Raw genomic sequence first — 27,942 nt, 5'->3', positions numbered from 1 at the left:
GGTCTCAGTTACTGAAAGGCACAATATCAACGGTCTCCCCGGCTCTGGCGGTGACAACACGGGTGGGTTCTGTAAATATTCCTTGATTTGTTCAAAAGCAGCTTGGCATCGGCCGTACCACTGGAATTTCTTTCCTTTCTTCAGGAGACCAAAAAGTGGTTCACAAGTAAAGGTTAATTTTGAGATAAACCGTCTTATGAATTGCACTTTACCCAGAAAGCCTCGCACCTCCCTTTCAGTCCTTGGTGGTGGCATTTCTAAGATGGCCTTGATTTTGGAAGGGTCGACTTCGATACCTCTCTGTGTAATCAGAAACCCCAGCATTTTCCCTGCTGTAACACCGAACGTACACTTCTGAGGATTCAGCTGCAACCGAAATTCTCTGATCCTTTGGAAAAACTTTTGCAAGGTGGTGTAGTGGCCGTCTCTTTCTTTGGACTTGACAATCATGTCGTCCACATACACCTCAACCTCTTTGTGGATCATGTCGTGCAATATTGTGGTCGCGGCCCGTTGATATGTAGCTCCAGCATTCTTTAGCCCAAATGGCATCACTCTGTAGCAGTATGTCCCCCACGGGGTGGTGAATGCAGTCTTTTCCCGGTCTTCGGGTGCCATCACTATCTAATTATAGCCTGAGAAGCCATCCATGAACGAAAGCAAAGCATGCCCCGCTGTGAAGTCTACCAACTCATCAATATGGGGCAAGGGAAAGTCGTCCTTCGGACTAGCTCGGTTCAAGTCCCTGAAATCCACACATACCCGGATCTTACCATCCTTCTTCAGCACTAGAACAATGTTGGCCAACCAAGTCGGGTATTCGGATACCAGTAGGAAACCTGTGTCAATTTGCTTGGTGACTTCTTCCTTAATCTTGAGGGCCCAGTCCGGGCGGATCCTTCTGAGTTTTTGTTTAACGGGTCGGGCCTCGCGGTCAAGAGGGATCCGGTGCTGTACGATCTCAAGATCGATTCCAGGCATGTCTTCGTAGGACCATGTGAAAACGTCTTTGAAATCGTTTAATAAAATGACTAAGCGCTCGCGTTCCTCCGAAGACAACGTGGACCCGATCTGGACCAGCCACGGGTCCTCCTCAGTACGGATATTTACAGTAGTGATTTCATCCATTAAGGGTTTAACAAATCTTTCCTACTCTTGTTCAATTAAGCGATGCAAAACCGGAGAAATTTCTTCCTCGTCGTTTTCATCAAAATTTTGAAAGTCTGAGTTAATGTAATAAATCAAGGGCATAGAAAAGTACTCAAAAATCACAGCCACATCATTCTCATTAAGCGCATCCAAATCATCTGATTCTTCGGTTACAACAGACTCAAAAGTGAAAGAAAAAGACGACCTGGACAGGACTGTGGTATCCGGGTTATCACCCCCTAGAATACCGAACTCAGACTCAGTCAAGCTGGAACCTGATTCCGACTCAACAGATTCGGAAGAATCAGATTCCGGCTCACTACCTGACCCGGTGCTGCTTGACAAAAATCCCTCTTCATACTGCCAGATGAGATAGGGTGTGATAAATGCATCCAAAATGTTTGCTGGTAGGACCGCAGCCGTTCCATTCCCGATCACGCATACTGAGAAGTTATCCCCCAAGCACTTCTGTTCGATCGGAGGATCTGAAAGTAGACACGCCAGCGCTACCCCCATCTCACTTTCGGCGTCTTCAGACTCCACTTTCTTGCTGTGCTCAACCTTAGCTAATGGGTCTGTCTGCTCTTCGGCAACGTTATCCCTAGATAACTGTAGGTCAAAGAAAATCTCAAAGCCTGGCACGCGCTTCCTCTCCGCGTTCAGCCACGGCTCTAGGAAGCCACAAAACGGAAAATCCTCTCCCTCCCGGACGAAGCGTCCGTTTAGGGTACCCTGAATGGGCCGGTGCATTAAGTCAAAGGGCTTTCCCACCTTCTTTGCTCTGGCTCTCCTAGCCATCTCCTTACCCTTCCTTGTCCAATCCTCTTTGGTAGGCAAATAACCCAAGCCAAAGATATGTGGGTTGTGTGGCACCTTGGCCAATGCTGCGACGCCCTTCCGGCCGCTCTTTCCCAATCCCATCCCGGGGATGTGTTGAAGCTTGTTCATGAGATATACTGATTGAGCACTGACATACACCCCCTCATTAATAGCTAAGATGTTCTGCACGACCCGGGCCTCAGCCAGGGTAAAACCGGAAAAGAACACATCCTCCATACCGTGCTCAATTTCCAAAACTGGCGTAGATATTTGCAGCGGTGGATGGATTGATGAATTCCCAAAAACAATGGCTACTCCCTTTCCATGGGGGTATTTCACCATCTGATGCAAGGTAGAAGAAACTGCCTTCACTTGATGCAACCACGGCCGTCCCAAAAGCATATTGAAAGTTACAGCGACTTCTAAGACATGGAAGTCTATTTCATGCTGTTCCGGCCCAACCTTGGTCTGGATTTTCACTGTTCCCATGACTTCTCGGCTTGTGTTGTCATATGCCCGAATCATCTGGGCTGTCGGCACAAAATTTGTGGTCTTTAAACCGATTGCATATGCAGTCCTTGCTAGGCACACATTGATGGCGGACCCTGTGTCGACAAGCACCACGGGTATCCATTTGTTTCTACACTTCACAGAAATGTAGAGTGGCTTGTTATGGTTCGCACCCTCAGGTGGCAGTTCTTTGTCAGAAAAGGTCAACATCGGGGTAGCTCCTCCCGGAAAAACTAAGCCCACCAGCTGTTCAGGCGTGGTGTCTATTGAGAGCTTGGCCTTGTCCATGGCCGATAAGACAGCTTGTCGATGCACTTGCAATGCCATAAGCAGTCCCCAGATGGAGATGTCTGTTTGTATCTTTTTCAACTGCTTCAGTACGGCCTCTTCTTCGAGTTGCTTATCTTTCTGCTTCTTTGCCTCCTTATCTTTCCCAAATTCCTCTGGCTGGTCTAGGTGTGGGGGATTGAAATACCGCCCGCTCCTGGTCATATGATCGACTTCGCCGATATACCAGGTATCATCCGGCTGATTGATCCCCCAATCCTCATCGGCATGGGCAAGACATAAATCGTCGTCCTCTTACCACATTCCGTTGACAGCCAACAGACACCTGTCTAGCTCCGGTACAATTGCACCTGCAGTACTCTCCGTCCACATGCTCGCAGCATTCTCCTCTACAATTGCACACAGCACTTTCAGTCCCCTCAGGGCCCTTAGCTTTCCTGATTCTCTCAGAATTCTCAAACCTTTCTTGTTCCAACTGCGTCAGTACAGCTGGCTGTTCAACAATTCTCGCATCCACAATGCCCAAGTCATGGGCGAAATTCTTAGCACCAGCGCTCTCCGACGACTCATTCTGATTTCTGGTCCTTCTGGCCACCACTGATATTCTTGCCCCTGCCGGGCCCTGTTTCAACTGAGCTTCGTCAACAACGTCTGGCAGGTCATCAAGCCACCCGGTGACCTCTGCTGACTCCTCCAAATCTGACCAGTTGACTACCATGCCCTCTGGTTCTTGTCCATTGAAAAATTGGAGGTTAGCAAAGTCCTCTTCCACAGCTGCCAGGTCATCTATCCTCTGACCAGATTCATCCCCCTGTATCATACAAAGCTCTGCCCCCGCCAGCAATTCAAAGTTTAGCCCAACCTGGCCCACTGATAGAGTGTAGTCACTCGGACTGTATACTTCCTCAGCAAAACTCCCAGATTCCTCAGATCCTGGCTCGGCAATCCCATTCTCCCCTGGAATCTCCCATGTTCTGTCTTCGACAGCCACCACCAATGGTTCGGGTTGGGCTCTGGAGATGTCCAACACGCAGAAATTAGTGCAGTCCGGAAAGAGCACCTACGGCTTGGGTAGGTGGGTTGGGGTAATATATATGCTGGGATCGTAAGACACGACCCCAGTCTAGATAAAGTTGATTCTTTTGGGAGGTGAAGCTTGGTTGTGCGGTGGGAGAGGGTTTGTTGTGACATTGGGTTTTTCTGGAGGCACAATCACTTGCTTGTCAATGAGATCTTGAATCTCATGACGCAATCTAAAACATTGGTCAATGTCGTGACCATGTTGTTGGTGATATGCGCAATATTTTGATGGGTTATGAGAGGGAGGGAGTGGATTTGGCAATGGCCTCGGCTCTAGGGGCTTTAAGTGCCCTTTCCTGATTAATACCCCTAGAGCCTTGGACAGGGGCATATATAGTGGGGTAAAGGCTCTCTGGCCTCGAGGTTGGAATTTGGTGGTTTGTGTGTTGCTTCCGGACGCGCTGAAGAAAGGTGTAGCTGCCATGGGTCTTGGAGGGGGAATGGTGGTGACCATGCTTACTTCTGAAGCTCTAGCATTTGCGGCATTGCTAGTGCCTGTGTTGTTGTTGCGGTTCAAGGTTCTTCGGGGTTGCTCTCTGTCCTGGTCATCAGACCTTGCTTCATAGCATCCTCTGTTTGTACCCCCATCTCGTGCAAATCTGAAAAGGTAGGGAAGGGAAGCACAATCATTTTCTACATCAGTTTTGGCTGGAGATTGCGCACAATCATCCAGATTTGATCTTTATCTGTAGGCCTTAAGGTCATCATTGAGGCCTTCGCTCTCCATCGGGCCACAAAATCCGAAAAGCTCTCCTTAGGCTCATGTCTTGTTGTCTCAAGATCACAGGTTGCAATCTCGATTTGAGTGTTATAGGAGTACTGTGCAATGAAAGCCTCGGCCATCTCGTCCCAGTTCCGCTTAACATCATCTTCTAATTTTGCATACCAGATAGCGGCCACACCTGACAAGGTCCGGCCGAATAGTGAAAGCTTCTGTGGTCTAGTGAGGCCCATAGGTCGCAGTATATCTAAGAACAACCGAAGATGGACCCGTCAAAGCAGTCGATTTGTGGCATCTTGAACCTATCTGGCAGCGTTACAGCCACATCGGTATATCCGTCCTCGATGTCTGGGATGGACTTCACCCCCTGGGATTTCTTGAACAACTTCTCGAGCTTGCTCAGTTTCAATGCTGTATGGTTTACCTCGAACTCAAAGGGAGAGTCCGGTTGATTGACGTGCGTAGGTGCCTTGGATAACTGTGGTAGAATCGGGAGCGGAGCCGGCCCCGTCGGGATGTCCGTATCTCCCTGGACATTTGGTGCCTCCTCGGGTGCTGGAATTCCTGGTGGGGGAGGAGCTGGGTGTGAAGCAGATGCCCCGGTTTATTATTGCAACCTGGCAATTAATTCTGCCTGCTGGGCCATGATCTCGGCTTGTTGTTTGCCAAACTCATCCCGGCGAACAGCGTCCTGCTGCATGGCTCTCATGGTCTCCTACATCTGGCGCATCATTTCTTCAACTCCTGTCACTACTGCCATACTGCCCTGATCTGTCTGAACTACTGGCAGGTCTATCTGTATAGCAACAATTGAGATCTCAGCCTGACTGTCCGCTGAAGGGGTAATCCACTGCTCTGGCAACCTCTGCTCGGATACACTGCGTCTTTTCGACCTCCGTCTAATAACTGGGGATAGGGAATGATACACTGGTTGTTCGTCGACCAGATCCTCAGATCGATGGAGTCGGCGACCTCTTGTCCAGAGTGCTTGGGGAATATCTGCTTGCTCTGAAGTAATTGTGCTAAACTACCCCCTAGCAAAAAGATAAATAAAGCAATGATAAGGAAATAAACAAGCAGACAAACGGACATCATAACAGCATAAATAAACACAACACACAGTCAGGTATAATTAACACGCAATTGATACACTGTTCTCAAAGACTGATCATTATTCCCAAATCACTGTTCCCGAAGCTGAATCTAATACCCGTAGATAACTGATTCCAAAAATACTGAACTCGTGCCTGCAGGCCTGATACCCAAAATACTAAACTGGCGCCCGCAGGCCTGATGCCCAAACTCGTAAACTGATACATGTATTCGTATAGAGACACACTCTAAAAGCACATAACAAACAAGTGAGAGCCAAAACACCCCTATGTTGGGGTAGGGTTTCCCTGTCCTATTTTGTCAAGAACTAGGTTTCACTACACACGCAGCGGTTTCAAACAACCTATAAATGAGTAAGCAACCTGTCCTAGTTTGGAATGGTCACTATGGATTCCGATTATGCACTAGGTCGAATGGTCAAAAAGGGTGCCCCGGTAAAACCAGGGTTTGTGTTCCCGTCGTGGCAGAGCCCGCAACCGGTTAGCCTTATGGCACGCTTCTCGAAGCGAGCCTCCGACAAATCGTTCAGGAATAGCATACGGCAAACACGGTGTCCTAGGCGCACCAATGCAAATGCAATGCAAAGAAACACACAAGTGTAGTCAAAACCAGATATCATGAGTTCTAGTCAAGTTCTCTAATTCCCCAGCAGAGTCGCCAGAAACTGTAGACGTCCCCGAACATCCCGAGAGGGAAATCCCCCCCGTTTTGTTCATTGGGCTCACTACAGTTCAGGACTCAATGTCACGGTCCTGTATCTAATCTCACGGAGTGCAATGCAAGGCCGATGAATCATCAAAGAGTCCAAATCCGGCAAATCGTTTTTGAAAACAGATTTTTTTGAAAAAAATGCCAAACATGGACTGCTTTGCCAGATATAGAGTCGCCACCTAAATATTTTATTTTGAGAAATTTAGGAAACCCTGAATCGTTGCCTAAGGCCACGTGTCCGTCTTCACCAAAGTTGCCTCGGCTCGAGAACTTGGGTACGATTGGAGAAGGTCACTTCGTGAGCACCCCCGCTCGCCTGATCAAAGATCGGCCTCTACTAACCATGATATCTAGTTTTGAAAACATTATCTGTTCTTGTTCCAGTTATTAGCCTAGATTTACTATATGATGCGCACAGCATACAAGTATAGACTGGATCGCCTGAATTGGAACAAAACATCCCATGTTTGTTTATTTGAAAATGGTTTGATGGTGCTACTTGTAAGTAGGTTAAGACGTGGATTTGCGACCCTCGGATGGGCTTAGAAAAAATGATTTTGCCACTCTCAAATGGGCTTAAAACTCACAATTGATGAATTGTTCCAATCCAAATAACGCAACCTTCACCCACAGGCATTTAGGCAGTTATATCACATAAGCAGTTAGCCTCATGGCAAGCATGCTATCATGGTAGTCACTCACACGCATGCAAGGATGCTAAAGCATAAGTACTTACCGAGTACTCCAAGCCAAAATAGAAGCTATGTTAGAAATCCATGCATGATCCTAACTATACCGAAATGCCTAATGCAACACATGCAAAAATGCAACTACAATAGGCTCGGCTATTCTAAACATGGCATATGATGATGCTACAACTAACACGTATTCAATTTGGAATTGAAATACAATGCAGTTAGTATAATGCGCCGAGCCCGGTGCATGCAATACAGATAAATGATGCAAACATGCAAGCATAAGTATGCTAATTGAAACATGTCCTAATCTAACCATCATAAGCGGGCAAATAAAAGGGAGAAAGACGTGGGGTTGGAAGACATACATCACACACACGCACGCTTATTACAATTGTGCCCTCGCTCGGAGGGCCCGAATAAATAATATACAGTCCGAAAGTAATACAGTTCGAATGAATAACGAATTACAATTAATTATTACATAACCACTAACTAATTAACAAATTAGCTAAGTAAGCAAATAAATTAAATGAATGCGACTGCCTCGGCTCTGTTTTGGATGATAATAGATGCATGCATGCTCGATGCGCTTTGTCGGTAAATTCCATCACGATGCCTCGTCTCGCCTTTGTTTGCAGCTGATTTTCGAAACTTACACAAAGCTCCAGAAGGCTGAAACTCCACCTTGGGAAAGCCACCGACCAGGTATTGGCTTGGAAAACCCTTGCCGACCACCCCTTATGGTGGAAACCAAAAAAGGTGGTCGACCTACCAGGAAACCTGGTCGGCCGACCACTTTCTGCCTCTGGACTCTGGTTTTTTCTGTAACAAAGGCAAGAAGGAGAGAAAGCAAGGTATTTTCAACATATGTGTGCGCCACCACTCCTCCCCATCCTTGCACAAGCTCTAGGGAGTGTGGCCCTCGGTTCTCGGGCCATGATGGCCGAGGAGTCGAATTGCACGTTTTAATATGACATGAATGCACAAATACACACTTAAGGCCTAAACTCCATCATGGGAAATCCAGAATGTTGGCGACCGAGAATTGAGGCACGTTTCGTCACTTGGAGTACAAAACGTCCCTCTTTTCCTGTGCTTGGACTAAACCCTACTCCAAGCACAATGCAACAAGCAATGCATGGCACGTGCAAATGTGACTAGCATGCGATCCTAAGTGTAATGCAACCAAGTGATGCAAGCATGCAAGGGATAAAATGCAAACATGCACCTAGCATATACAATGCTAACACTACATGGCATGCGCAATGCGCGTGAACTAAGGCATACTCAATGCGACTATCAACCTAGCATACACAATGCGAGGAATGACATATCATGGCATGCACAATGCTCCTAACAACCTAGCATACGCAATGCAAAGGCTAAACATGCAACAACATGAACTACATGGCATGCTCGATGCAAGATGGACTTATACCAATGTGAGTGGACCTCAGCCACACTCACATCAGTGGCCATGTGATGAAAATGAGAGAATTGAAATGCACGCACACATGCACGAATGCCAAGGACCAAACCTAAGGCATGAAATAAGACTCTACCAAAGCATGGCAAGGGATGAAAGATGGCATACAAACATGCAATTTACAACTCTGAAATATGATGCCCAATGGTCCCGAATCATGCAAACATGGCACACAATGCAAGCTAGGGGGCCCGGGTACCGAAACTAGTGAAGTGCGTTACACTAGAGGTATCCAAAGCAATGCACCAAAGGTAAAACCGACCCCAAACAGACCCTAGGTAGGTCTGAAACAGTGGAAAATTGGCCTAAAATGATGGCTCAACAAGCATGAAAATGAAGCTCATTCAATGGTCGGTAAACAAGGCATTCAAGCCCGACTCTCAAGCACACTTAAAGAGATGAAAACATGGCAATATGGCATTCATATAGGCTCTGAAATGTGATGTAAAATGGCCTCAAAACATGAACACACCTCAGCACATGCATGCAATGGACCTCAAATCTCAAAGTTAAGCATGGGTATTGAACTACAAGCATGCAAAACAAACATCATTCAATCATGAGACCCAAAAATAGAGTTAGGGAAGTCCAAAATAAGCACAATATCAGTTTATGAAATGGCCAAAAAGTGCTAAAATCAAGGGCCCACAAAGCATGCAAAGAAAGCTAGTGAACCATGAGTTGTTCTACAACTATATGAAGCATATGAAAGCTCATTAAACCAGCCAAAAACAGATGTATGCCATGCCAAAACATGCTCAAATAACCACTGAAACTCAGTCAATGCATGCAAAAATGATGAGCTCCTTTGGAAGGCCATGCAAGGGTTACTCTACACCTATATGATGGACACATAAAAGGTCAAAGCCACCTCTGGAAATGAGTTATGAAAACCTTAAAACTCGCCAAATAGGCCCTAGAATTGGTCTAGGAAGCATGCAATGAAAGGTCCCTTTGAAAGGCCTTGAATATGATTGCTCTACACATGCATCATAGACATAAAATATGGCAAAAAGGGCTCTGGACAGAGCTAATGCAGACCATAAAACTCACAAAATAAGTCCTAGAATGTAACTTCACAACATGCAAAATGGAGCTCCTTTGGAAGGCCAACAATGCTAGTAAAGAGAACAAGGGGTGAGAGGGTCACCCCTCTCTGATTTTGAAGCTCAAAAACACATCTAAGCCATTGAAAATCCACTGGATTTAAGTAGCTAAAAGGCCAAACCAAGGCCAATGCAAATGCTCAAATGCAAGGCTCAAAACATGAGGAAATGAAGCATGAAAGGGGGAAGATGACCCCAAACAAAAAAGAGTCCTTAAACAAACATGTTTATAAGATCAAAACAAGAATTTTTATCGTTTATGAAAAATCTCGAAAATGGTCACAAGTAGGGCTAAGATATGATGCAAAATAAGCCTACGAAGAGGGATAGAGCATACAAGGAGGTAGATGGCGTCAAACAAAAAAGTGTCCTTAATCAAACTCCAAGAGGAGCTCAAAATAAGACACTTTTCGGTTTATGAAAAAGTCCAAAAATGCTTGCAAATAAGGCTAATCAATGGAGCAAAATAATACAAAAATGGGGAAATAGAGACTCACCCTTGTAGACAATGACTCCAGCAGCTTCTAGACCAAGGAAGGAGTTCTTCAACTTCTGAAAATCAGCTCCAAGATGCTTGGATGGATGGTGGAGGTGGTAGGCTATGAGGTGTAGTGCAAATGGTGCAAGAATATTAGGGTTTGGAGCTTTGAAGAAGAAGGCTATGGAGGGTGGAGTGTATATGCCTTGGCTAAACTTTCTATCCCTTGCAAATGGAGGGGGAGTGTTGGTTTTATAGAGGAGAAGAGCCAAGGCTTCTTGGAGAAGCCTTAAGAGGGGTTCAAAGCTTCTCAAAGAAGCTAGACCAAATGGGTCAAGCTTCTTGAGGAAGCTAGACCAAAAGGGTCAAGCTTCCTCAAGAAGCTTGACAAAAGAGTCAAGCTTCTCCAAGAAGCTAAGCAAGGGGGTCAAAACCAACTAAAAAGGATCAAAAAGATGGTCAAAGTCTCGGACAGTGGGTCAAATGCTTCACAACTGGCACAGCTGTGTTGCAATTGAGAAGAGCAAAAAGCAGAAAGCTGGCCGACCAGCTAAGGTGGCCAGCCGGCCACTCCCCCTGGTTGGCCGACCAGGGGTCTAAAGGTTTAAGGTGAAATGCTGGTCGGCCACCCCAGATTGGTGGCCTCCCAGATGAGTGCAACACAGCTGTATGGTGAAAAACCAGAAAATGTGACCCAAAAAAGAGAAAAACCAGCTTTTTAGCAAGGTTCAAAAGGGTCAAGAAGAAATACTGGTCGGCCTACCCATATTGGCGGCCTCCCAGATGAGCACAACACAATGGTTATATGAAAAGCTAGAAATTGTGGCTCAAAAGTGAGAAAAACCAGCTTTCTGTCCGAAAAATCGGCTTTAGGAGAGAGAAAAAGAGAAAATTGGTTTTCAAGGGGAAAAGGTGGCCTCCCACCATATTGCCCCCTCCCTAGCAATGAAAATAGGGTCCCTACCAAAAATGGACCAAGACGGATGCAAAACGAGGGTTCGAGGGCCAAAACGCGCAGTTCGAGGCCCCGAAAACAGGCTGTTAGGCACCGGAAGTGGTGTATGACCACGAAGGTCGTCTCCCGGGCCACAGTGTCCCTCTAAAGGGAGGAAACAAGGTGTGTACCAAAAACCGGAGCAAACGGAGGTAGTTAAGCGGTCCCGAACCGAGGCACACGGCCGACGGCTCGGAAAACTAGAAACTGGGCTCCAAACGGGAAAAATGGCCTACGACCACGAAACGTAGCCTATGGCCACTGAGAGATGGTCTATGAGACCTCTCACTCCCTTCGAGAAGAGAAAATAGAGAAAACAGGACCTAGTTCGCAAACCGAGGCAAAGCACAAAAGAGCCCCGAAGTCTAGGGGCGAGGCTCGCAGCCAAGACTCTACAACATCAGAACAAGCACAATATGAGACATCACCGAGCGCTCAGTTGGTGACGTCTGAGTCTTAAGGTCGGTCGAAAATGGAGTGTCTACACCAGCCAGAAAAAGTAGCTGGCCGACCACTTTTCTGGTTTTTCAACAACCAAAAGTGGCCGATAGGTGTTTCTATGGACCAAAAGTGGTCGGCCACCCTTCCATAGGATTCCTAAGGTGAAGTTTCATCTTTCTGGAGCGTGGTGCAAGTTTCTGAAAACAAATAAAAATAGAGGCAAATCGGGGCATCACATTGGATTTCCGAACGAGCCAACCGAGCATGCATTCAGTCTTCTCCCTCCGAGAACCTCCTATTTTACTGCTTTCCTTAGCTGCCATGCTTAGATAGCTAGCTTTTGCTTTGGTTTGTACTTTAATTAGTTAATGCGTTAGCTATTTCAATTCATTTTGTAATAATTAGTTAACTAGGATTAGTCAATTAATTTGTTGTGTAATAATTAGTTTAATTAGCTTAGATTAGCTAGTTAGCTTCTTATTCGGTCTCTCCCTCAAGAGGGCGCATTATTGTAATAAGCGTGCGTGTGTGTAATGCATGTCTTCCAACCTCCATTTATTTCTCCCTTGTACTTAACCGCTTACGATGGTTAGTTTTAGGGCATATTTCATTTAGCATACCTTATGCTTGCATGTTTGCATCCATTCATCTGTATTGCATGCACCAGGCTCGGCGCATCATGCTAACTGCATTGTATTTCAATTTCAATTTGAATACATGTACCAAGTTGCATCTCACATGACATTCTTAGGATAGCCAAGCCTATCTTAATTGCATTTTTGCATGTGTTGCATTAGCCATTTTAACATGAACTAGGATCATGCATTGATTTCTAACTAGTTCTTTGTTTTGGCTCGGAGTACACTGTGAGTGTTCACGCTTTCGCATACTGCATATGTTAATGTTGCCATGAAAGCATGCTTTTACGTGATTAACTGCCTGAATGCCTGTGGGTGAAGGTTGGATTACTTGAATTGGGACAATTCATTGAAATTTGCATTTCAGCCTACTTATGAGTAGCAAACTTCAAACCATTTTCCAAACAAATGGATATGCGATGCTTGGTTCCAAATTAGGCGATCTAGTCTATACTTGTTTGTTGTGCGCATCACATAGTAAAATTAGCTAATTAACCAGAATAAGAGCACATGTGTTTTCAAAAACAAGATATCATGCTTAGTACAGGCCGATCTTTGATCGAGCGAGCGGGGGTGCTCATTAAATGACCTTCCCCAATCGTACCCAAGTTCCCGAGCCGAGGCAACTTTGGTGATGACGGACACGTGGCCTTAGGCATGAGTGAGAAGGGATTGCATCTGTTGGCAAAGCAATCCAAGATACCCTTAGCCAAAGGAAGTGCTTTGAAGCCGTGTGATCAATGCCTTTATAGCAAGCAGCATCGAGTATCATTCAGTTCAACGAGCAAGAGCAAAACAGAAGTGCTCAATATGGTATACTCAGATGTTTGTGGTCTAATCGAAGTGGATTTACTTGGTAAGTATTTTCTGACCTTTATTGATGATGCATCGAGGAAGTTGTGGGTGTGTTTCTTGAAAACGAAGGATGAGGTATTCCAGCACTTTCAGGAGTTCCATGTAATGGTGGAAAAAGAGACCAGGAAGAAATTGAAGTGTCTTCGCACAGACAATGGTAGCGAGTACACTTCCAATGCTTTTGAAGTATATTGTGCTAACAGAGGTATCCGACACAAAACAACAATTCTCTGAACTCCATAACACAATGGTGTGGCAGAAAGGATGAACTACATTATTATTGAAAGAGTCAGATATATGCTTAGAATGGCAAAGTTGCCAAAGTCATTCTGGGCTGAAGCAGCTCGTACAACCTGTTATCTCATCAACAGGTCACCTTCAGTCCCGTTGAATTTTGTGATACTTGAGGAAGTTTGGTCTAGAAGAAAGGCATCATATTCTCACTTGAGAGTCTTTGGATGTAAGGCATTCACATACATCTTCAAAGAAAATAGACAGAAGCTTGATGACAAGTCCACTCCATGTATGTTTGTGGGCTATTCAGATGTAGCATTTTGGTACATGTTATGGGACCCAGTGAACAAGAAGATGTTCAGGAGCAGAGATGTTGTTTTCCAGGAAGACCAGACAGTAGCAGATTTTGAGAAGTTTGCAAAGTCTAGAGATGTCGTCACTCCAGACTTGTTCCCATCTCTTGAGCCATCACAAAATGCTAGATGCGATGATGTGCAACAAGAAGTGCCAGAGTTACAGAATCCTATGCCAGAAATTGAGGATCAGGAGGAAAGAGATGAAGACCCAGATGGAGAGGATGTTGAGCAGAGGGAGCAACCCCTTCAACTAGAGGCAACTGGGCCTTAGTTGCGGAGATCTGACAGAGCTATCGTGCCATCAACCAAATATCCCACTTCTCAATATATTTTGATTACTGATGAGGGAGAGCCCAAGAGTTTTTCAAAAGCAAAGAGTCATACCAAAAAAGACCGTTGGATACAAGTCACGAAAGAGGAGGTGAGTTCTTTATAGAAAAACCACACTTATGAGTTTGTTTCACTTCCAAGAGGCAGGAGAGCCTTGAAGAACAAATGGGTATATAAGTTGAAGAAAGATGGCAACGGTAAACTACTGCAGCATAAAGCTCGCTTGGTGGTCAAAGGTTTTGGACAGAATAAGGGAATTGACTTTGATGAGATCTTCTCCCCAGTTGTGAAGATGACTTCCATTCGAGTAGCTTTGGGATTAACAGCTCGCTTGAATCTGGAGGTAGAACAAATGGATGTCAAAACTACCTTTCTCCATGGTGATTTGGAGGAAGAGATCTACATGGAGCAACCAGAAGGATTTGAAGTTAAAGGGAAACAGAACCTAGTCTGCAAACTGAAGAAGAGTCTCTATGGCCTGAAGCAGGCTCCGAGACAATGGTATAAGAAGTTTGATTCATTCATGGTGGATCACGACTACACAAGAACAGTAACAGACCAGTGTGTATATTTTTGAAGGTTTTTGGATAGAAACTTCATCATCCTACTGTTGTATGTCAATGATATGCTGATCATCAGATAGGATACTACTATGATCAGCAAGTTGAAAAAGGACTTGTCATAGTATTTTGACATGAAGAATTTAGGTCCAGCATAACAGATTTTGGGCATAAAGATTGTTCGTGACAAGAAAGCCAAGAATATATGGCTGTCGCCGGAGAAATATGTTGAACGGGTGATTGAAAGATTCAACATGAAAGCTGCCAAGCCAGTCAGCACACCACTGGCCAACCATTTCAAGGTGAGAAAACGTTCATGTCCCACGACCAGCTCTGATAGGAAAGAAATGGAGGCAATCCCTTATTCTTCCGCAATACAGAGTTTGATATATGAAATGGTGTGTACCAGGCCAAATATAGCTCACACAGTTGGCGTTATGAGTAAATTCCTCGCCAATTCAGGAAAGGAGCACTGGGGAGCAGTCAAATGGATTCTTCGGTACTTAAAGGGAACTTCAAAGATGTGTCTATGTTTCGGGGGAGTTGAACCAATTTTGGAGGGTTTTATAGATGCTGATGTGTCTATGTTTCGGGGGAGCCGAACCAATTTTGGAGGGTTATATAGATGCTGATATGGCGGGTGATCTTGATGGTAGAAAGTCTACATCAGGATTTTTATTCACCTTTGCAGGGGGTGCTTTTTCATGGCATTCCAAACTAAAAAAGTGTGTTGCTTTATCTACAACAGTGGCAGAGTACATTGCTGCCACAGATGCTGGAAAGGAAATGTTGTTGTTAAAGCGGTTTCTCCAAGAATTAGGTCTACAGCAGGAAGAGTACAAGGTATATTGTGATAGTTAGAGTGTAATTGATTTGAGCAAGAATTCCATGTACCACTCACGTACAAAGCACATTGATGTCCAGTATCATTGGATACGAGAAGTGATGGAAAAACAATTAATGAAGCTGGTGAAGATTTACACAGACAAGAATCCTTCTAACATGATGACCAAGGTTGTCACCAGAAACAAATTGGAAGTTTGCAAGAATCTGACCGAGATGGACTTTAAGTACAAAAGTCAGTTATCCATATGGGCGTGGAGGAGAAGAATTGTTAGCTGTTCTAGCCCACATGAAGGAGTAGTTAGAGGTTGGCTGCTTTGCTCCAAGTCAAGAAGTAAGAGGGGAGATGGCAGGTGGCAGCCAACCCAATAACTCCTCTTCCTTGATTTTGTTTCCTTCTCTTTTCTGTATAAATTGAGGTGAGGAAGAGAATAAACATAGAAAAACATAGAGTATGTGTTTGAGTGAGAGTTCTATAGAGAGAGAGAGTGTGTGTGTGTGAGGTGTGAGTATTGTAACTCTCTCCGGAAAAATTCTATAGTGGATATCTCTCTCGTGGATGTAGGCAATTGCCGAACCACATAAATATTTTGTGTCTTTTCTGTGTGTGACTGATTTTTGAGTGTGCCTTAATCCTAACATGACTTGTACTAAGATTGTTTGAATTTTTATATTGATTGTAATAAACAGATGTATGCAAGTTTCAATAATATTTGTTCTTCTCATGAGATAAAGTTCATTCACCAAATATTAGTTGAATTGACAGAAATTTAAAGTGCACTAACTTTTAAAATAATAAATTTCCTCTAGAACAGAACAAAGAATGACGACGTAAGATCAAATTGTGCAACCCTATGAAGATCATTTATTTGTTGATGATTGCCATGATATCTGTCATGGGCCTGTAGGGGTGAGCATGGATTGGTTTTGTATGGTTTAGAGGGGAACCAGAGACCAAACACTACCAAATGTTCCTAGAAATTTGGATAAAATCAAATTGTAAAAATTGTGGAACTAAACTTCACCAAACCTATACAAAGTGTTCGGCTAAGCTTTGGAATTGCTGTTCAAGACAAAAATCAATAACAAATAAACTTGTACAACATATGACACAATGAAAGGGGTGAAAGTGTGAAACTTTAAAATTCAAAATTGGCTAGTTAGAGGTGAAAATGTAAAATAACCACTTAACGGCCCAAAAATTGGCACGAGCGCCAGACTCAGCTTAAACAAATTTGTAGGAATAAACACATTGAAAAGAGTAATGGTCTCAGATTTAGGGTCGTTCTAGAATATATGTAAGTTATAATATTTTATCTTATTGACTTTTTAATCTAATTGTCTTTCAATAGGCTAAATTAGTCCCAACCCACTTCCCAAACAAGGCCTTAGTAAAAGTTAACTGATACTTGCACTTTTCCTTGCATTCTCAAAAAAGAGATAACATTATACACGGTTGAACTGTAAATGACATTCACGGTCAACCCATGTTCAATTGACATGCAAGCAACGAACGCTACAACAAAAACATACTTTAGTGGCACTATACTAGTGACATATTTTTAAAAAATGTCACAAAAAGAATATTTGGTGGCATGTTTTAGAAAAATGTCATAGAGCCACGAACATAAAAGGCTTTAGTGGCATTTCAATAAAGAAGTGCCACAACACTACCAAAAAAAATGTGATCTAATACTATCAATTTTATGGCATTTTATAAAAGAATGACATAATAAATTATTTTAGTTGATAAATGTCACTAAACTATAGTAGTAATAGCATTTTTTAAAAAATGACACTAAACTAAGTAGGTGTAAATTACTGTTATGAGATTAAGTGAAAAGTGTCACAAATAAATATTTATGGCATTTTGAGAAATGCCATTAAGCTAAAATTTTTCCAAGCTATCTAACGTCACAAAATAAAATGAACTCAATATAACATGCTATCAATTGGACTAATTTGAGACAAAATAAAAAATCCAATGTTAAAATTGATTCAATTGAAATTACAAAAATTAAAATAAACACAATAGCAAAAATAGAGAGACTAATAGTGTAATTTGCCCTAATTTTAGTATTTTTTTTAATGACAAATATGCATGTAAGTGACATATTTCATTCTTTTAGAGGCAAAATAATAAATTTGCTCAACTCAGTGAGTTAATCTTCAGTGATCATTTTTCATAAAAAATACTAACAAGATCATTAATTGTACTAAATTGACATAAAATTTATTAAAAGTTAAAACTGATCTAAATAAAAATATAAGGACCACAATTGATATCTATTTTCTTATTTAAAATGTGAACAAATTTATTTATAAATAAATAAATAAATAAAATTTTAACACTAATAGCCATGCTTCACTTCATTACTCCACCTTTTTTTATATTATGAAACAAACGAACTAAGGAAACACGGCAAAGAGGCAAAGAGGCAGAATCTATAGAGCAAAATCTGTAGAGCAGCTAGGGTTAGAGACAAAGAGGCAGAAGTCCAACAATTCTGAAATTGGTGAAGAAAATTTGATTTTGGCGGGACAAAGAGACGGGAGCAAAATAATGAAGCAAGTTTATCTTTCAAGCCATCCTTACATTCCATCTACTCCACAAAAATTCTGCATTTTCATCTTCTATAATCAGAGTTTAGTGGTATTCTCTCTTTCTCACTTTCATCAAACACACACAAGACGTCTATTTTATCACTTATTTATGATCTTGTTTTACTCATAAAACTTGATACAATCTGAGGCTGTAATCTTCTAACTCATGAATTTATTAATTTTCAACAATTTTAATATAAAGGGATAGTTGTGATTTACTATTACTTATTTATGTTATGATTTTATATAATGCCTTGCAAGTATTTGTTTAAATGCTTCATTGAGATTGGTGATATTGATGGATGGGTTGAGATGGTTTATATATTCATTGAGCCTCGTGATGGGGCCCTAAAAATGTTCCTTTCGCTGGCTATATGAGCTTTGGTGTGCTTCCTTAAGATGGGATTGCAAAAGTATAAAATTATGAAAGATTTGGATAAAATAGCTCCCTCTTTCTTCTTTGTCTTATTGTTTTGGCCGGCGTGTTTGGGGTCTCCTCACCCCTACATATACGAATGCTTTTTCTTAATATTCACCTTAAAAGGCTTGCATAGTTACATTAAATTGATTGAAGCAATGTAGAATATTATATGGTCAGAGAGCAAAACCTTTCCCTCTTTTCACTAATTTTTATTGGCCACTTCTCCCCTTAAATATTTTAAAATTTCAGTTAGCAATCACAGTCTAAATATGAGTCAAGTCTCAATTATTGCTATCTTATTTCTTAATATTCAACAACGACAAGATTTGCGATTCTTTATTTGGTAAATTCTAATGTATTATCCTCTGATGCAAGTTGGGTGACGTTTTTCCTTGGGTCCATCTATCTAAGGCAGAGTCTGGCTTTCTTTCCGGTAAAATTTCAATGTTATCTCTTCTAGTTTTTTTATTTTATTCTTTCTTTAAATGGATTCTATCACATCTTTTATTTATTTATTTATCGCCTGAATGATCTTTGCTTGGGTCTGCTATTATCCTGTAATCTTTATTTCTTTAGTGTGGGTTTTCCTCTTTTTAATTGTTTTCTCATCTTTCCTCCTTGTGTCAGCTTGTTTTTCTATGTTTCTTAACAAACACTCAGAAAAGGGGAAAACGAAGAAGAAAGGATCTTGTTGTATTTGAGTTTGTTATTAGGAATATTTTCTGTTTTGTTAGTTCTGCTAAATTTATTGAGATGAGAATGTGTTTGTATGGCAACATTCAGACATTGGTTTGCAGAGCTTTGTGATCATTATAACCTAATTGCTGCTGTCGATTTTAGGGTCATTTGCTGAAGAAGATATTGGAAGACAAGGCATAACTGCACCATCAATTGCAGGAAATGCAACTGCAAGCAGAGGACTGGAGGTTGCAGTTGCTAATCTTCAGGAATACTGCAATGGTATGCCACCTTTTTTTTAATTTTTTTTTTTTTTTTTTTATTGCGTGTCAAGATGCATGAAAATGTAGAATTACCTAATGAAGAATAGTTAAATCACGGACTGTCCTGTTATAAGAAGCTGTAATTTTTCCATGCAGAAAAGAATCATTAAAATAAATAATTACATCCAATGAGATCAAGAGAAATTGAAAGAACATCCATAATAATAACTATCAATCATTTATGGTTTAAAATGTAGGAATCTTTCCTTGCAATAGCTAATGAGGCTCAAGAGTTCTTTTCAAGTGATGTGTGTGTGTGTGTGTGTGTAGCTGATGCTGTGCAAACACTAGACAAGCAGGTGGTTCCGAGTTGATCCTTTGTATGCAAATGTCTCTTAATATTCATTCTAGAGTTAAGGGGAGGAAAGGTCAGGAAAAGTAGAACTATTTATGTAGAAAGCAGCCCCTCTTGTGCCCTTGGTGCATTTGGAAGGACAGAAACCATATATCGTTTGGTGGAATGGAGGGTTGAATGAGAGCATGTATTTATAGGCTCAAAGAATGGGGTGTTTGTTTTGGAAACCCTCCTCAATCAAATATTTAATTGATTTTAATTTCCAAAAATGATAGAAGTTTGTCTCTTTATGGAAATTATTTGATTTTGAATTTGATTTTAGATACTCCACAATTTCTTATTTATTGGGGGATTTGACATGTGTTGTTGTGGGACCCTCATCTTTGGGTTGACATAACTACTTGATCCAATTGTCAAAATGGGTTGATCATTTGATTTACGCATGACTCATTATTTGAATAGGTCAACTTTCATGATTTTGGTGGGACCTCCAGTGCTTTGAATAATTTGATCACCTTGACTTTGATCAATCAAAATAATTTAATTTTTCTTAATAATTTGAACGGTGATTAAACCATCTCTTAATTTTGGTATCTACACTTGGTAAGTTAGAGTGTTTGGTTTTGTTATTTTTTGAGTGGTTGTTATTGATATTTTAAGCTATTATTTGATGTGGTCTAAATATTTACGGTTGTTATTTTCATATAATTTGTTGTAGTGTGGTGAACCAATTAAGTGATTAAATCGCGTGACTTGCTTATCTACTAAAGAAATGCATATCACTTTCAGTTGTGATTATCTTCACTCAGGCACTCTGTACTAGTTTATTTTTTAAATATTATTTATTAATTGCAAATATATAATTACTTAAGTAGTTAAATCTTGATTTACAGGTAGGAGATATAGTTTTAAAAAGTATCATTAAGGCAACAAAAACAGATGCAAACGGAATACTTAAAAGCACAGACACATCTAAAGAAGTAGAAAGGAAACAACTGGGACCTGACTATTGGGAGGTACATGTTCAAGTGCCAATCAAACCTAATGACAGCATGATTCAATCATATGGACTTGTCAAAACAGTTGGACAAGCTATTAGCTTTAACTTTGTTAGTGTGGTAGAATATTTTATAATTTTGGTAACCGATTTTTATTGCAATATAAATAAATTTATATTTCAATAATAAATAATTGATTGTGATTTGATTTTTTTTGTTTTTGTTTTTGATGTGATGATCCTATGGTGGTAATATTTGTTTATTATTATGAAAATATTACAGGATGAATGGATATCAAATTAATATAGGATGTAACAATTAATATTCATTTGTTTATAAAATCAATTCAATTTTTACAGGCATTTACGCATGCTTAGTTGTAGTTTTTAGAAGTGTTAATAAAAACAACATATGAGTGACATTTTGTGGTAGTGATAGTAGCTTTGCAAAGTGTCACTAAAATAAGTTCCAATGTCACTTATATCCATTTAATGGCACAAATGAATTGAATTTAGTAGCAGTTATAAAGTTGTTATAAATATTAATTGTAAGAGAACAAGTGTTATTAAAAATTCATATAGTGACATTTTTTAGATTGTAAGTCTTCTTTAATGGCACTTGATAACGTCACGAATAGTGTCTATTATGACATTAAAGTGTCACTAAAAGTGTGTAGCCTTGATGGTGTAATGGCACTTAAAAGTGTTACTAAAGTGTCACTAACTCTTTTTTTAATAGCGCTTGATAGTGTCACAAATAGTATCTATCATGACATCAAAATGTCATTGAAAGTTTTTAGTCATGATGGTGTAGTGGCACTTACAAATATCTATTGTGGCACTAGTATCTACTGTGACATGTATATAAATGACACTTGTTCAAAACGTCACAAAACTATAAAATTTCACTGAAAAGTACTTCAGTGACACTTTTAAGTGCCACCAAATTAAGAAAATGTTGTAGTGAATGTAGGCCCATCTTTACGCCCCTCTTTCCCAAAGAAAAACCAAAAGGGAAACCAGTTTGCACAATGTCTATACATATATATGTATATATATATATATATATATGAGAAATGTTTTCATTATATTCTATCATAGAGTAGAATTTGTGTGTCAATTTTTGTATGGGTTTCAAGAAAAATTCAATACCAATATCTGTTTAAAATGACCCTAAAAACAAAACTAAAAAAATTATTAATAAAATCTGGGTTTTAAATTTTCTTTTGGATTTCAAATTTTTTTTCTTTGCAATACCAATCAACTTGTTTGGTTTGGTTTTTCATGATTCACTTTTCAAAAAATTAAATATTTTTATTTTTCATGTTTTTTTGTTTTTACTGAATTTTTTTAATATTCTAAGTAATTTTTTTAATTCTTAGATACACCTAACATAAATATACTTAAAAAGTATAATATTTGTGAAAAAAACCTTTAGAAAATTCATTAAATATCAAAAATACAAAAAAATACGAGAATTCAATATATTTTTCGTATCTTTGTGTATTTATTATTTTTTAAAATATTTTTTTACTAATATTTCACTTTTTAGATACATCTAAGGTACATCTAAAAAAATAAAAAAATTACTTAAAATTTTTATTCACTAAAAACAAAAAAAAAAATACCAAAAACAAAAAACTCAATTTTCAGAAAATTGAATCTAAAACAGTGAATTAACAAGGATAAAACAAACTTGAAAAATAAAAAAAAAAATTCTTGTTTATTTATATGTCAAAGATTATGTTCTTGGTTGATGCATTGTATGAGATGGGATGGCCCAAGAAGACTGGGGAAACAAAAAATTAAATACAAAAAAAAAAAAAAAGAAAAAAAAAAAGAAAGAGAAGATTGGTAGATGCGTTGTATGAGATGGGGTAACTCAAGAAGACTGAAAAAAAAAAAAAAAAAAAAAAAAAAAAAAAAAAAAGAAAAAGAAGAAGAAGCAGCATTCGAAGAAGATATCAAAAATGTTTGTCTTGCTAAAGAGAAGATGGATAGACTAATAAATTCACAGTAAATTCTTTATAAATTATTGAATAAATTCTCAATAAATTATGAGTGAATTATTCAGTAAATTCTCACTAAATTACTCAGTAAATTCTGAGTAAATTACTCAGTAAATTTGTAGTAAATTACTCGGCAAATTACTCCGTAAATTCGTAGTAAATTCTCAATAAATAACTCGTTAAATTTTTAATAAATTCTTTGTAAATTATTCAGTAAATTATTGATAAATTCTCAGTAAATTACTCAATAAATTCTAAGTAAGTTACTCAGAAAATTTTCAATAAATTTTAAGAAAATTCTTAATAAATTACTCAGTAAATAGCTCAATAAATTATCAATAAATTCATGGTAAATAACTCCGTAAATTTTCAGTAAATTTTGTAAATTATTCAGTAAATTATTGGTAAGTTCTTAGTAAATTACTCAACAATTTCTTAATAAATTACTCAGTAAATTCTCCGTAGAAACTCAAATCATATGTAAACTGCCTGTGAACAGAAATCCAGCGAAGTATCTAGAGCAATCGAACCATGTAAGTCAAATCCTTATCTTGAATTCATTATCAGTTGGTAATAACTTGGAATAATATTTTTATAATTTATTCCACATCCCACTGATTTGGTTTGGTTTATAAAGTGGACATTGTTAATTAAATAATTAAATAGTTAAGGAGCATATAACTAGGTAAGACCGTTTTATATTGTTGTTATCGTTATATTTAAGAAAGATACTCTTTTATAATTTTGTCTGATAACAAAATGTACCTAAGAGGATATTACTAGGTGTCTTCGTTGACAATAATGTAGTTACAACTGTTCTTCCACCGAAACAAACATTGAGAAAAAAACAAATATTCAGTAACATCCATGCATTAGTATATTTATATGAATCTGGAAACTCAAAATTCCATTTCTCATCATCTCACTTGAGTGTTATCCTCAATTCCACATGGTGCTTTGTCATCTCCTAAATAATTCATTTTTTTATTTTTTTTTCATCACATCGCCTCTTTATTTTCTTGTACATATTTTTATAAAAAGTAAAAAAGTATACTTATTTACATCGTCCCAAACAACCCCTCGGAAATGGCAAAAGTGGACTCTCAAGGGTGGTTTAACGGTGGTTGCGATGAAGAAGGGTATGATGCTGTTGTAGTGGGGTCTGGATATGGCGGCTCTGTGGCTGCTTGTTGGATGTCAATGGCCGGAATAAAGGTGTGTTTGATGGAGAAAGGCCGGCAATGGCAAGCTCATGACTTCCCAACCGCCTTTTTCAAGTTTATGTCCGCCGTGAGGATGGAAAACACCAACTTGGGTTTCACTTTTGGTCCCAAAGATGCTTTATTTCAGGTCATTCTCTCTGTGTCGATTTTTATGTGTACATAAATTATATATATAATGAAACCAAAAACTAAAAACAAAAATAGCCAAAATTTTATGAGATTTATAGGTGACCCACTTCTTGAAAATTTTCTCAGCATTTATGGGATTGTTGGGTTTGTATACTAAGATAAAATTTTTCAAATTTTGTTTAGTTTAATTTTTTTAAAAAAACTTCAATATCAGTTTCAATCTCTTACACATCAATCAATTATTTTTTTTTCTCACACACATCTACTCAACTATAATAAAATATTAAATCATTTCAAACTCCTAAGCTCTAAAACTATTTTTAAAATATACAATCAAACAAACCAACAAAATTTCTAAATTCTCTCTCTAAAGTAGAACAATATCAGTTAGTGTCTGTTCTAGTCTTTTTATTTTATTCTTTCTTTGAATGGATTCTATCACATCTTTTATTTATTTATCCCCTGAATGATCTTTGCTTGGGTTTGCTATTATCCTGTAATCTTTATTTCTTTAGTGTGGGTTTTCCTCTTTTTAATTGCTTTCTCATCTTTCCTCATTGTGTCAGCTTGTTTGTCTATGTTTCTTAACAAACACTCAGAAAAGGGGAAAAATGAAGAAGAAAGGTTCTTGTTGTATTTGAGTTTGTTATTAAGAATATTTTCTGTTTTGTTAGTTCTGCTAAATTTATTGAGATGAGAATGTGTTTGTATGGCAACATTCAGACATTGGTTTGCAGAGCTTTGTGATCATTATAACCTAATTGCTGCTGTCGATTTTAGGGTCATTTGCTGAAGAAGATATTGGAAGACAAGGCATAACTGCACCATCAATTGCAGGAAATGCAACTGCAAGCAGAGGACTGGAGGTTGCAGTTGCTAATCTTCAGGAATACTGCAATGGTATGTCACCTTTTTTTAAATTTTTTTTTTTTTTTTTTTTTTTTTTTGCGTGTGTCAAGATGCATGAAAATGTAGAATTACCTAATGAAGAATAGTTAAATCATAGACTGTCCTGTTATAAGAAGCTGTAATTTTTCCAGGCAGAAAAGAATCATTAAAATAAATAATTACATCCAATGAGATCAAGAGAAATTGAAAGAACATCCATAATAATAACTATCAATCATTTATGGTTTAAAATGTAGGAATCTTTCCTTGCAATAGCTAATGAGGCTCAAGAGTTCTTTTCAAGTGATGTGTACATGTGTGTAGCTGATGCTGTGCAAACACTAGACAAGCAGGTGGTTCCAAGTTGATACTTTGTATGCAAATGTCATCTTAATATTCATTCTAGAGTTAAGGGGGAAGTCGTGGTGTTTGCTATTGTCCAATTGATGTTGCTTAGAATGAGATGGGTTTTCACCTAGAAAGAAAATAAAAAGGGGGGTTGGGGGGTTCACGGGGAGGAAAGGTCAGGAAAAGTAGAACTATTATGTAGAAAGCAGCCCCTCTTGTGCCCTTGGTGCATTTGGAAGAACAGAAACCATATATCGTTTGGTGGAATGGAGGGTTGAATGAGAGCAGGTATTTATAGGCTCAAAGAATGGGGAGTTTGTTTTGGAAACCCTCAATCAAATATTTAATTGATTTTAATTTCCAAAAATGATAGAAGTTTGTCTCTTTATGGAAATTATTTGATTTTGAATTTGATTTTAGATACTCCACAATTTCTTATTTATTGGGGGATTTTGACATGTGTTGTTGTGGGACCCTCATCTTTGGGTTGACCTAACCACTTGATCCAATTGTCAAAATGGATTGATCATTTGATTTAGGCATGACTCATTATTTGAATAGGTCAACTTTCATGATTTTGGTGGGACCTCCATTGCTTTGAATAATTTGATCACCTTGACTTTGATCAATCAAAATAATTTAATTTTTCTTAATAATTTGAACGGTGATTAAACCATCTCTTAATTTTGGTATCTACACTTGGTAAGTTAGAGTGTTTGGTTTTGTTATTTTTTGAGTGGTTGTTATTGATATTTTAAGCTATTATTTGATATGGTCTAAATATTTACAGTTGTTATTTTTATATAATTTGTTGTGGTGTGGTGAACCAATTAAGTGATTAAATCGCATGACTTGCTTATCTACTAGAGAAATGTATATCACTTTCAGTTGTGATTTTCTTTACTCTGGCACTTTGTATTAGTTTATTTTTTAAATATTATTTATTAATTGTAAATATATAATTACTTAAGTAGTTAAATCTTGAATTACAGGTGGGAGATATAGTTGTTTTAAAAAGTATCATTAGGCCAACAAAAACAGTTGCAAACTGAATACTTAAAAGCACAGACGTATCTAAAGAAGTAGAAGGGAAACAATTAGGACCTGACTATTGAGAGGTACATGTTCAAGTGCCAATCAAATCTAATGAGAGCTTAATTCAATCATATGGACTTGTCAAAACAGTTGGACAAGCTATTGGAGCTCATATTGCTTGGCTTGCTCCATTTGTGGTATATTTTTTTCGTAAATACTAATTTCATTAACAAATTTATATTAACTTAATATAGTTTCAATTACTTTTACAAGTTTATCTTTTGGATGTAGATTTCGCAAGTTATGGATGCTAATCGAGAATATTTATACAAGTGAGGTTGAGAATTTGGAAACTAATTTTGTTTTGATAATTTGTCTCTCTGGAAGATGGATTTGACTGGTTTTTCAGAACTTATGGTTGAAATAATTTTCTTTTAATTTTATTTTTTTTGGCTTTAACTTTGTTAGTGTGGTAAAATATTTTATAATTTTGGCAACCGATTTTTATTGCAATATAAATAAATTTATATTTCAATAATAAATAATTGATTGTGATTTGATTTTTTTTTTGTTTTTGTTTTTGATGTGATGATCCTATGGTGATAATATTTGTCTATTATTATGAAAATATTACAGGATGAATGGATGTCAAATTAATATAGGATGTGACAATTAATATTCATTTGTTTATAAAATCGATTCAATTTTTACCGACATTTACGCATGCTTAGTTGTAGTTTTTAGAAGTGTCAATGAAAAGAACATATGAGTGACATTTTGTAGTAGTGACAGTAGCTTTACAAAGTGTCACTAAAATAAGTTTCAATGTCACTAATATCCATTTAATGGCACAAACGAATTGAATTTAGTAGCATTTATAAAGTTGTTATAAATATTAATTGTAAGATAACAAGTGTCATTAAAAATTCATATAATGGTATTTTTTAGATTGCAAGTCTTCTTTAATGGTACTTGATAACGTTACAAATAGTGTCTATTATGACATTAAAGTGTCACTAAAAGTGTGTAGCCTTGATGGTGTAATGACACTTAAAAGTGTTACTAAAGTGTCATTAACTCTTTTTTTAATAGCGCTTGATAGTGTCACAAATAGTATCTATCATGACATCAAAATGTCATTGAAAGTTTTTAGCCATGATGGTGTAGTGGCACTTGCAAGTATCTATCGTGGCACTAGTATCTACTGTGGTATGGGTATAAATGGCACTTGTTCAAAACGCCACAAAAGAGTAGTTCAGTGATACTTTCAAGTATCACTAAACTAAGAAAATGTTGTAGTGGAATGTAGGCCCATCTTTACGCCCCTCTTTCCCAAAGAAAAACTAAAAGAGAAACCAGTTTGCACAATGTCTATACATATATATATATATATGAGAAATGTTTTCATTATATTCTATCATAGAGTAGAATTTGTGTTTCAATTTTTGTATGGGTTTCAAGAAAATTCAATACCAATATCTGTTTAAAATGACCCTAAAAACAAAACTAAAAAAATTATTAATAAAATCTGGGTTTTAAATTTTCTTTTGGATTTCAATTTTTTTTTCTTTGCAATACTAAT

General features: G+C 38.5%; 2 long non-coding RNA genes across 4 annotated transcripts; both read left to right on the top strand.

Moving 5' to 3' along the window:
- The first annotated feature begins 17,772 nt into the window (after window positions 1-17,772).
- On the top strand, window positions 17,773-20,919 carry LOC114316572 (uncharacterized). 3 transcript variants are annotated; one of them, XR_014342396.1, is made up of 4 exons: window positions 17,773-18,063; window positions 18,811-18,868; window positions 19,276-19,395; window positions 20,625-20,919. It is a non-coding gene; the product is annotated as an uncharacterized LOC114316572 (long non-coding RNA). The 3 variants fall into 3 exon arrangements; XR_014342397.1 differs by lacking the exon at window positions 20,625-20,919 and adding an exon at window positions 19,634-19,785; XR_014342398.1 differs by lacking the exon at window positions 18,811-18,868 and having other exon boundaries at window positions 17,778-18,063.
- A 3,565-nt stretch (window positions 20,920-24,484) lies between these two features.
- LOC145801228 (uncharacterized) lies at window positions 24,485-26,851 on the top strand. The gene is made up of 3 exons (XR_014342395.1): window positions 24,485-24,989; window positions 26,318-26,557; window positions 26,652-26,851. It is a non-coding gene; the product is annotated as an uncharacterized LOC145801228 (long non-coding RNA).
- Window positions 26,852-27,942: the final 1,091 nt, after the last annotated feature.

This window comes from Camellia sinensis, chromosome 10 (genome assembly GCF_055761805.1).
Source record: "Camellia sinensis isolate YWXY chromosome 10, ASM5576180v1, whole genome shotgun sequence".
NCBI classification, from domain to species: Eukaryota; Viridiplantae; Streptophyta; class Magnoliopsida; order Ericales; family Theaceae; genus Camellia; species Camellia sinensis.
The sequence above is the reverse complement of the archived record's forward strand: the minus strand, read 5'-3'. Positions and strand labels throughout refer to the sequence as shown.